General features: G+C 35.0%; 1 protein-coding gene across 1 annotated transcript in view; it reads left to right on the top strand.

The window, feature by feature from the left end:
- EIF3E (eukaryotic translation initiation factor 3 subunit E) overlaps positions 1 to 12,193 on the top strand; it is a 49,439-nt gene that overhangs the window by 20,418 nt on the left and 16,828 nt on the right. The window lies entirely within an intron of this gene.

The raw sequence follows: 12,193 nt of genomic DNA, 5'->3' as shown, positions 1-12,193 counted from the left end.
TCACCTGTTTCAAACATGCCCCCACCCACCTCTCCTCTGGTGACCATCAGTTCTCTATAGTTAAGAGTGTTTTTTGGTTTATCTCTTTTTTTCCTTTGTTTCGTTTCTTAAATTCCACATATGAGTGAAATCATGGTATTTTCTTTCTCTGAATGACTTCACTTAGCATTATATTCTTTAGATCCATCTATGTTGTTGCAAATGGCAAGATGTCATTCTTTTTTATGGCTGAGCAATATTCCATTATATATTTATATATATATATATATATATATTTTTATCTTCATCTGTCAATGGACAACTTGGGCTGCTTCCATAATTTGGGTATTGTTAATAATGCTGCAATAAACAAGGAGTGTGTTTATCTTTTCAAATTAGTTTTTTCGTATTCTTTGGGTAAATACCCAGTAGTGGAATTATTGGATAATATGGTAATTCTATTTTTAAGTTTTTGAGGAATCATTATACTGTTTTCCAGAGTGGCTACACCAGTTTGCATTCCCACCAACAGTGCATGGGGGTTCTTTTTTCTCCACATCTTTGCCAACAATTGTTGTCTCCTCTGTTTTTGATTTTCGCCATTCTGACAGGTGTGAGGTGATACCTCATTTTGATTTTGATTTGCATTTCTCTGATGAATGATGTTGAACATTTTATGTTCTGTTGGTCATATGTATGTCTTTGGAGAAATGTCTCTTCATGTCTCTGGCCAGTTTTATATTATTTGTTGTTGTTGGGTTTTTTGTTGGATTTTTTTGGTGTTGAGTTGTATAAATTCCTTATATATTTTGGATACTAACCTTTTATCAGATATGTCCTTTGCAGATGTCTTCTCCCATTCACTAGGTTGTCTTTTAGTTTTGCTGATTGCTTTCTTTGCTGTGCAGAAACTTTTTATTTTGATGTAGTACTTTGCTTTTGTTTTTTTTTCCTTGCCTCAGGAGACATATCTAGAAAAACTTTGCTATGGACGATGTCAGAGAAATTACTATCTGTGCTCTTTTCTAGGATTTTTATAGTTTCAAGTCTCATATTTAGGTCCTTAATGCACTTTGAGTTTATTTTGTATATGGTATAAGAAAGTGGTTCAGTTTTTATTTTACATGTGGCTCTCCAGTTTTCCCAATTCCATTTATTGAAGAGATCATCTTTTTCCCATTGCATATCCTTGCCTGCTTAGTCAAAGATTAATTAACCTTATATATGTGTTTTTATTTCTGGGCTGTCTGTTCTGTTCCATTGATCTCTGTGTCTGTTTTGATTACTACAGCTTTGCAGCGTATCTTGATATCTGGATTCTGATACCTTCAGTTATGCCTTCTTTTTCAAAATTGCCTTGGCTATTTGGGGTCTTTTGTGGTTCCATACAAATTTTAGGATTATTTGTTCTAATTCTATGAAAAAGGCTATTGGTATTTTGATAGGGATTGTGTTAAATCTGCAGATTGCACATTTTAACAGTATTTGTTCTCCCAGTCCGTGAGCATAGAATATCTTTCATTTGTGTTGTCTTCAGTTTCTTTCATTAGTGTTTTATAGTTTGCAGAGTACAGATCTTTTGCCTCTTCGGTTAAGTTTATTCCTAGGTATTTTACTATTTTTGGTGCAATCATAACTGGTATTATTTTATTTCTACTAGTTTATTAATAGTGTATAGAAATGCAGCGGATTTCTGTAAATTACTTTTTTATCCTGTGACCTTACTGAATTCATTTATCAGTTCTAGTAGTTTTGGAGTGGAATCTTTCGGGCTTTCTATATTTAGTGTCATGTCATCTGCAAATAGTGAAAGTTTTGCTTCTTCCTTACCAATTTGGATGCTTTTTATTTCTCTTTCTTGTCTGATTGCTCTAACTAGGACTTCCAGGACAATGTTGAATAAAAATGTTGAGTCCACATCCTTATCTTGTTCCTTAGGGGGAAAGCTCTTAAGTTTTTCACCATTGAGTGGGATGTTACTTGTGAGTTTTTCATATATTGTCTTTATTGTGTTGAGGTGTGTTTCCTCTAGACCTATTTTGTTGAATGCTTTTAACATCAAATGCTTTTCTGGCATCTATTTAAGTGGATCATATGGTTTTTATCCTTTCTCATATTGATGTGATGTATCATGTTGATTGATTTGTAAATATTGAACCATTCTTGCATCCTAGGAATCAATCCCACTTGATTGTGCTGAATGATTTTTTTGTATTGTTAAATTTGGTTTGCTAATATTTTGTTGAGGATTTTTGCATCTATTTTCCTCAGAGAGGTTGACTTGTAGTTCTCTTTGTTAGTAGTGCCTTTATCTGATGTTGGTATCAGGGTAATGCTGGCCACATAGGACATATTTGGATGCTTCCCTTCCTCTTATATTTTTTATGAATAATTTGAGAAAAATAGGTTTAAATTTTGGTAGAATTCACCTGTGCAGCTTTCTAGTGCTGGACTTTTGTTTGCTGGGAGTCTTTTGATTACTGATTGAATTTCAACGTTCGTAGTTGGTAAGATTTGCATGGGTCTCTTGTGATGGGAGCCTGGAGCCACTTGAGAAAACTCCTGCTGCAGGGCTGGAGGGGATGGGTATATGGTGCCAGCTTGGTCCTAGCTGGTCTGTCGTGGGAGGAGATCTGCAGCCTCTTGGGAGGGAAGCTGAGAGGGGTTGGAAGGGGTGGGTTTTCAGAAGGTCAGGGGGTGGCCAGTGAGGATGAGTAGTGTCAGGAAGGTTTGTGCATTGTCTACTGTGGGAGGAGACCTGGTGCCAACTCTTGGCTGGAGAGGGTGTGTCCACAGGAGAATGTGGGGGTGTGGTGCCTTGTTAGCAAGCTAGGTGGAGAGTGTTCGCTGCACTGGTTCCTTGCAGGTACCCAGGTATCTGAAAGGCAAGGGAAGGAAATGGCGCCTGCCACCTCTTTTGTTCTGGGAGAAGTCTTCCAACAGTCCCTGCCCCTCCAGCATAGGCTTTGAGATTAGTAAACAGATCTCCCTCCTGCATACCCCAGGTATTTTTTCAAACTGCTGCTTTTATGGCTTTATCTTCTAGAGGCTGTTTTTTGTGCTCTTTAAGGGTGACGACTCAGTTTCCCTCCCTTTTGGCTCTCCCAGAGCCACACACTGATTTTAAAGTTCCAGGTGTTAAGCACTGATGTAACAACTGATGAAATTCCATGCTTCTGGTTTTCAAAGCCCAATGTTATAAGTATTTGTCTTCCCTGTTTGCGCTTCTGTGCCTGGGGTGCTTGGCATGAGGTTCCTTTTCTCTTCCCACTTCAAGCCCAAGGCATCCCTGTTTTATGAACAGTCCCTTTGGTCTTTTTAGCTCCCACCCACATCTCTGCCCTTTCTACTCACTTCATTGCGGCCTCTTTTTTACATTGGGCCGTGGAGAGTCTGTTCTGCCAGTCCTCAGGTTGTTCTGTGGGTTATTTACACTGTCGTGGGTGTTACTTAGTTGTATCCATAGGATGAGGTGAGCTTAGGATCTTCCTACTCTGCTGTCTTCCCCAGAACTCCTCCTAAAAAAAGATAGATTTTTAAAAAAATTTTAAGGTAAGATAGAGGTTCATGGTCATAGAAATATAATTAAAGTAACAACTTAGAATTAAGACTATTATGAAGCTATTCTAGATTAATAGATACAATTCATTTGTAATTCCATGGTTCATACACAAAAAAGACAATACCTTTTGCCATTTAAAATCTAATAAGTTTAAAAATATATAAATTTTATAGATTGTAGTTTCTGGACAGAATACATTAAACCTAGAAATTATTCGAAGTCTTAAAAAGAACTGAATCGAAGAAGAGAGTGTTAATAAACAAAATTTTGTGAAAGCAACACTCAGATTAATTCATAGCCTTGAGTACTTATTCAGCTTTTAAAACCTTGATTGAAAGTACAGAAAAAAACAACAAAGGCAGTGAAAATTAGCAATATAAAATGTTGAAATTACTAACATTAAAACTGTTAATTTCATTTCAAGAATGAAGAGAGAGAAATGAAAATGGCTTTATATGACAAGTGATATAATAAAATTACAAGGAATTCTATGTATACTTGCACCATATTCTCCAAAACCTGAAATGCCCTAGGTGACACAAGTTGTTAACCTTATCAGATCAGTGAAGTGAGGAAGGAATTTTGAGATGTTTTTGTTTTGTTTTGTTTTTCAGTGATTCCACTAAAAGGACTCTGGGTTCTGATCGATTTATTGCTCATTTTGGTGCATTAGAGAACGTATGTGTATAGAGAGAGATTGTCTTCATTTATCTTTGTAAGGCAAATAGGATATTGGAGTATCCAAAAAGAGCTTTGCACTCCCTCCAAGACCCAAATTAATATAAATACAGAGAAGCTATTGCATGTTTATTAAAAAAGAAAGTAGACATTAAAATTATCTTTGGAATGTAATTGTTAGAAGTGAATGGTCCTTAAACTTTTTGGTCTTAGAACCCTTTCATACTATGAAGAATTGTTGAGTGTAATTTTGTTTGTGTTGGCTAAATATATTATCTATACTGTATTAGAAATTAAAACTGGGAAAATAAAAATATATTTGATAATTGACAAGTAGTAAATTGATTATAGTTGACTTTTTTTTTTTTAATAACTTAAAAACAAAAATTTAGTGAGAGCAGTGACGTTTTACATTTTTGCAGACTTTTCAATTTCTGGCATAAACTAGATTTTCATACCTGATGTTATTTTGTCTGAAGGATATGAAGAAAACCTAGCGTTACACATACATGTAGTTACAAAAGAGCTGTTTTACTAGCCTTTTTAGATAGTTGTGAATATTCTTTTTTGGTAATCCAACAAAACAAGTAGTAGTACTTTAAAGGTTATTATTAAGTGGAATCTGAAACTTTATTCAGTTTTTTGGATCTAAACTATACTGGTATTCTAAACTATAGTGGTCAGTCTTGCACCTTAGTGGATCTTGTACCCATGCCCTTATAATTATCATGCATTGGTTGTTTGGGAAATCTTGGATCCGTGGGTTATTCAGGTATTCCAAATATGTTGACATACATAAAATACCCAAAAAATCACCTATCTGTATCACCACTAAACCCATTAGAAAAGGCTTAACGTATTGGAAAGTAGTCAAGCTCTTGGTGACAGATATTTTCCAAAATTCTACTTTTCATGGGAAAGGTCTAATTTTATCATTTTTTTTTCTTGAAGTTTAGGCTCACTTTATTTTCTAGAAAGTGTCTGCCAAATACCCAATTCTGAATAGCTTTGGTGTATCTGTCACTCATTGTTTCAAGTAAAAATAGTGTTCTGTGAGAAAAACAGTTAAGCTTACAACTCAGTTGTACAAGTGCTTTTCCTTAAGATAACTGTGATACTGAAGTATATAGCAGAAGAGCATTATACCATTAAGTCACAGAATATTAAAAAGATTAGTATGCAGGAGTTGAAATTTTTTTTTAATTAACAATCTGTACTGCTAATCAAGGGCAGTTGAAACTTGCTTTATTTATTTTTTTTAACTGCAAGAGTGTGGTAGTGAAAAAAAACAGTGACTACTACTAGTATAGAATGATGCCACTGTCCTGATTTGTTCTAAGGTACTCAAAATTTCATTTATTTGTTTGTTTACAATTCAGTGAATTTTAGTAACTTTACCAGGTGTTGGCACCATCACCATAAATCAGTTTTTGAACATTTTCAACTGGCTACTAAGAATCTTCATAGCCGTGGAACTTTTTAAACAGAAACAGCCTTTTAGCACAATGTGGAAAATAAACTACTCCAGTAGGATTACAGCTTTCATTTTTCACTAAAATATTGTGCTTACCCTTCTCTCTGTAAGGTTAGGTTACCATCAGTAGTCTCCCTCAATAGTAATCCCTTCATGGCTTGTTTTGAGTTTTGCTTGATTCTAACTTTTTTCATATGAGAATATACCCAGTTGGCTTGACAGATCATTGTTTCAGCCATTTTTCTAGATTGTATATTCTTCAAGCGGAGTAGCTACTAGAAAGTAGTAATTTGCATTTGTATGTCTACAATCAGTATGTGCTTTTCAGTTGTCTTTGATAAATGTAAAAATTGGTGAAGTTTTATTCTTCCTGCTTTCAATTTCTAATAGCACAGTAATACAGTTAAATGTAGTTCATTGAGTATATTAATTGATAAAATTGTGTTAAATTGACAGTTCATGTGGATTGTGGACTTTAGGATTTTTGTAAAATAAAAAAGTACTTTGTTGATAATTTATACTTTTGTCCTTGAGGTGAAAGTTCAGATGCCAGTGCAGGTTAAATAAAGTCTTAACATCATATATATTACCATTTCTGCCATAATTTATTCTGAATCTAAAATGGAGATGATTTATACATTTGAAAAATGTTGAACTTTTAAATGTAACATTATATAGAAGATAAGGTATCAGGTGTAAGAGAAGTGTTCATAGACTAGTAAGAAATGAGGCTTTGTCACCAAATGTTGATGCTATTAGAGAAAAGAATGCATTTGTAATACAATGCCCTAGTTATTACTCTCCATTGTAAAAAGATTGAAAGTTCAGTTTGAATTAAACACTCCTTTGAGTGTTTTCTAAATAAAAATAACATAAACACCCTAAGAAATTTCACGTTTTACCATTAATAGTCAGCTGGGTGGTATTCAGAAGTTGTCCTGACTGACCTTTCCATCTTTATTTTTCCTATTTTCTAATTGTTCCTGATAAGAAAACTCTTTTTCATGCAGGTATCTTACCTATTCTAGCTCAGGATGATGACCTTTAAGGTTTCCATCTAAAATAAAAATAAAAATTTGTCCTCTGATGTTCTGCTAAGTGTCCTGCATTGTTTTTTGTTTTTGTTTTTTTTTAGCCTGTCTTTCCAGAAATGCCCTTCTCTTTTTTTTGAACCTCCGTCTAAGCCTGCCTGTTTTTGAAGATCCAGTTCAGGTTTACTTTATCGTTCATGAAGTCCTGTATATTGTGCCTACTTTATATTTGATATTTAATTATTTAATGTCTTTAAAATAATTTATAATTGCTTTATTTTTCCTACTAGAGTATAAGCATATTTGAGGGCAGAATTTTTATTCTCTCTGTTCTTGTAGTATCTGGCACATGATAGATACTTAAATATTTTTTTATTTTGGGATATTCTGTGTTATCTTTTGATTACTGTATGATCTGACTTGCAATTAGAAAACACTGTAAAAAAGTTCCATAAAACTGTACAATTGAAGTGGGGTTGTACTAGAGAAAAAATATACTAAAACATTTTTAATTACCTATCATGAAATTATACCTCAGAACACAGTAAATATCAATGCTCTTATTTAAAAGAAAAAATAATAGGGATGCCTGGGTGGCTCAGTTGGTTAAGTGTCTAACTCTTGATCTCAGCTTAGGTCTTGATCTCAGGGTCATGAGTTCAAGCCCCATGTTGGGCTCCACACCGGGTGTGGAGCCTACTTTAAAAAAAAAAGAAAAATAATAAAGTTAGCTTCCAAAATAGGAGAGTTACAGCCTCTGTTCTTAAATAGTTTATAATCCAAACAAGTAATACAAGAAGTAGCCTAAGAACATATTTAACTAAGGACTGATGTATTGTGCATTATAAATACACAGTAGGTATAACAGCAACCAGTAAGATCTGGAAAAGTTAGAAGAGTCCAGTAAAGATGAAAATTGACCCTTAAATTTCGGTTGACAGGAAAGGAGATGGTAAGAAAGAAATAGAACAAAAGAGCACAACAGACGTGTAGACTGTTAAACCACATCTGTAGTTTTGCTTCTATTTGAACTAAAATAAAATATATCATCACTGATCCTACAAGATTGTGAACTAAGATAACTTCAAGTCACTTTTAATCCCCACTCCCCTTCCTTATGTAGTGATCTATGTAGATATACATACATAGGAAGGATCACTTCTGTTCTAGAAGGTAGGGAAGTCAGGAGCCATGGTAATGTTATATATTAGGGATCTGGACTGTGGGCTGAATCTGGCTCACTGCCTTTTTTCTTAAGGCCTGTGATCTAAGAATGGCTTTTACATTTTAAATGGTTGAAAAAGGGGCGCCTGGGTCACTTAGTTGGTTGAGTGTCTGCCTTGGGCTCAGGCCCTGCTCAGTGGGGAGAGCCTGCTTCTCCTTCCTCTCCCCCTGCCCCACTTGTGTGCTTTCTCTCTCTCTTGCTCTGTCAAATAAATAAAATCTTTTAAAAAAAATGGTTGAAGAAATTAAAAGAAAAATATTTTGTGACATGTGAAATATGAGACTACAGTTTCAGTGTCCATAAATTTTTATTGGAACACAGCCAGCTTCATTGATCTATATAGTGTCTTTGGCTGCTTTTAAGCTGTAAAGGCAGAGTTGAGTTGTGACAGAGATCATACAATGTTGCACTCTCGTTGACTCACACTGCTACTCAGTGCACTATGAATCCCAGTGATGCCATGCTGCAGTTACACCTGGCCAATGTTTCAAGGGACCTGTGTATTGCCATACTGCAACACTTTATTACCAGTATGTACTCATCATGTCAAAACAAGACAAGTAGACTTCAAATGTGCTTTTAAGGCACAGTGGAGTGGGGATTATTTTGTTTGAATTAGAAAGCAAAGCATTGAATTGACACCGTAGGTATGCTAAAAGAATGCAGTTTAATTCACATTGCAAGATTGTAATCACTCATTATAATACTCCAACTGACAGCAAAGCAACAATCAGAAAAATTAGAAATTTAAAACAGAATATCTCATCATATCAGAATTTCCTCACAAAAATTAATGAAAATGAGGCTCAAGCAGGCAAGTTTCTGAGTGGCTCTTATTTAGCCAGATAGGGAAAGCCATTTACCAGTGGTGATTCTAAATCATGTTCAGTTGCAGCAGCCAAAGAAATAATGTCCAGAAAAGATAAACTTGTTTAAAAATACCAGCTTTTTGGTGAGAACAGTTAGAGTTGAAGTTATCTGGAGCAACATCAATCGGTTAAAAAACAAGGCACATGATTTTTAGTGATTTTCCTTGGCTCTTGAGGAGTCAGCAGATGTTACCAATGTGGCTTAGTTGTTGATTTGAGGAATCATTGTTGGATTTGAAGTGACTAAAGAATATGACTTTATGAATAAGTAGTCTCTGTGGAACAGCTACAGGTGAAAATATTTTCAAAGTTGATAAAACACTAATTTAATACAACCTGAAGTGGAATCTGCTAAGATGTGTTAAAACTTGGTGGCAAATATGTATGGAGGGGAAAAAAAGAGGTTTTTCAAAGCCTATGGTTATTTGTTACATTATTCATCACCAGATACTTTGTGGAAAATACTTGAATCTGTGGTGTATTCTCTCTTTCTTTCCTTCTTTCCTTTCTTTCTTTCTTTCAGCGAGAGTGAGCAAGCAGGGGGGAGGGGCAGAGGGAAAGGAAGAAAGAGAATCTTAAGCAGGCCCCACACCCAGCATAGAGCCCAATGCATGTCTTGATATCACCACCCTGAGATCGTGCCCTGAGCCAAAATCAAGAGTTGGACGCTTAACTGCCTGAGCCACCCAGGTACCCCGTGTGGTATATTTTTGAACCATTTTTGTCAGCAGTGAACTTCTCTTGCTCCTGTGGACTTAACTGTTATCAGTCCATGAATTTTTGTCAGAAATAGAATGTCTTGGCTTTCTCTACTTAACAACAGTTGGGTGGCTTAGCAATGGCAGTTCCAGTGTGACTTTTTTTGAGCCTGGGGCAAGATTGAATTTTTTCTGAATAAGAAAAATTGCCCTCAAACATTATTATCAAGCCTTGGGTGGCTCTGGAAATTAACTTTTGCTGTACCTTGTTAATGTTTCTTAATTCACCCTAAAATTAACAAAACAAAATAGTGTTCATATGGAAAAACTATATTGCAGTAGTCACTTTGATGACAACTAACATAGCATGAATAACAAATAATGTCCAGCTGCTTTATATGTTTTCTGTTCTTTCACGTGGTAAAACAAGAAGGGAGACCTTCATTCCCACACAGATTTGTAGCAGATATATTTTTTCAAGCTCAAATTATAATTCCAGAGTTTTAGACCTCATTGTAAATACAAAGGAAATTTCCATATTTCTTTTTTTTTTTTTTTTAAGATTTTATTTATTTATTTGACAGAGAGAGAGAGAGAGACAGGGAAAGAGGGAACACAGGCAGCGGGAGTGGGAGAGGGAGAAGCAGGCTTCCCGCTGAACAGGGAGCCCGATGCGGGGCTCGATCCCAGGACCCTGGAATCATGACCTGACCCAAAGGCAGATGCTTAACGACTGAGCAACCCAGGCACCCAGAAATTTCCATATTCCTAAATTCACTTAACTGTGCTATTGAATTGGAAGTGATTTATATGCAGTGTAATGATACCCTAAAGGACAGTATCAAAAGAAGAATTTAACAGAGTTCTGTAATGCCTTCCAGGTGATAAATATGATAAATTAAAATCATATTTCTATCAATTGATATCAGTTTTTGGTAATACTAGGTTCATGAAAAACATTTACAAAGACTGAGTATGTAAATTTTCATTACAGAACAGCATTAACAGATAAATATTTGCAATAAATTTTAATGTTAGGATCTCTAACTTAGAATGCAATTAAGCAAAATTATCCCCAATAGATAAATGCTGTTCTTCTCATTAGTAGATAATTATAAAAAAAATCATACTTCACTATTAATATTTTGAGTTTTATCAATAAAATATTTTGGAAATTTGTTTTCTTTTCATACAAGTACCTGTACGATATTCTCAATTGTGCCTCCTGGCCTGCAAAACCTAAAATATTTATTATCTGGCCTTTTACAAAAGTTTTGCTAACACCTACCATATATTCTCAAAAAGAGTGGGATATGATTTCCCAAGAAGTTATCCTCCATTAAAAACAATGAAGATACATGTCATGCAGTGATATAAAGCTAGGGTAAGTAAAATATGTTTAACATCTTATACAATAAACTTAGTTTTTTAAATCATATGGATAAGTTTGAGTTCCAGAAATGCTTACTAAAATTACTTACTTCAGAATCAGTATTGAAAAACAGTCATCCTTTCTTGTGCTTGTACATGAGATCTCTGGCAAGAGAGTATTGAGACAAAGAAGTACTCTGAATGAAGATTGCAGTTTAAAAATTTCTGCCTGAAAATCAGGCTTAATATTTCAGATAATGAAACTTTTAGCTATCTATTTAGTTATTTTTTTCCTAGAAATTGGTTTATTCTTGAGTGTTGATTCTTTTTATTCCCTGCCTTGTTTAGAGGGAATTTAAGGGGGGACTAAATATTATTAATTGTTAGATTACTATCAGATTCTAGTGTCCTCTAAGGAGTTCAAACAACATTTTACGGAGAATCTACAATGTGATGAAATATAAAGATTTATTAATATCATAGTTTAGAAGAATTTGGAAGATAAGGTATCTGAGCTGGATCTTGAAGGATGGCTAGAGTTTAGGCTTTCAGAAGGATGTGTTTGGGAGAGCAGTCCATGTGGAGTGAGCTTTAAGTGAGAAAAACAGGAAGCAGTCAATGATGGTCTGGTGGGAGATGAAGCTGGATGGTACTTTGGGGTTTATATATTCAGCCAAGAGGAATGGACTTTATTGACATATATTTCCAAGATTGTCATAGTGCCTGACACTCAGAGGTACTTCTTGGATAAAAATTAGGGAGCTATTTAAGGAGTTGAGCAGGAGGAATACAGGATAAACACGAAATGACAGAGGGTGGCCAGCTGCTGATCATCAGAATAGCAGGATTTGTTAAATATTAGCAACGCCCCTGTTGATGTTTGTCTGACATATAATCCTTCCTTTCTAATTCCCAGTGCTACCAATTTAACCAAAGCCTTATAATACTGTAACAGTTTCCTTCTCCCTGTAGTTTTAAGTCTTTCATCCTCTGAATCTTTACTTAAGTGCCTCATTTATGATTATGATGACTGATTTGCACATAGAGGGTTTTCACACACTTTTTCCAAAAGGTGAATGACTGAACGCCATAGCTTAGCGGTCTTTTGGAACAGACTGACAGCATGTATAGGGGCCTTCCAAAATCCTTTTACTCAACAATAATAGTAGGATTATTTACCTCTGAACTGAGTCTTCCAATTCACTTCAAAGTGGGCAATATAAGCTGGCATTCTCTGCAGACTTCTGTTTTTTCATTTCTTTGGAGGAGATGGTCCTTATAATAATAATTCTTAAGTGTTTGCAGT

Source organism: Phoca vitulina, unplaced genomic scaffold (assembly GCF_004348235.1).
Source record: "Phoca vitulina isolate PV1807 unplaced genomic scaffold, GSC_HSeal_1.0 scaffold18, whole genome shotgun sequence".
Taxonomy (NCBI): Eukaryota; Metazoa; Chordata; class Mammalia; order Carnivora; family Phocidae; genus Phoca; species Phoca vitulina.
This window is presented reverse-complemented; position numbering and strand designations above follow the sequence as displayed.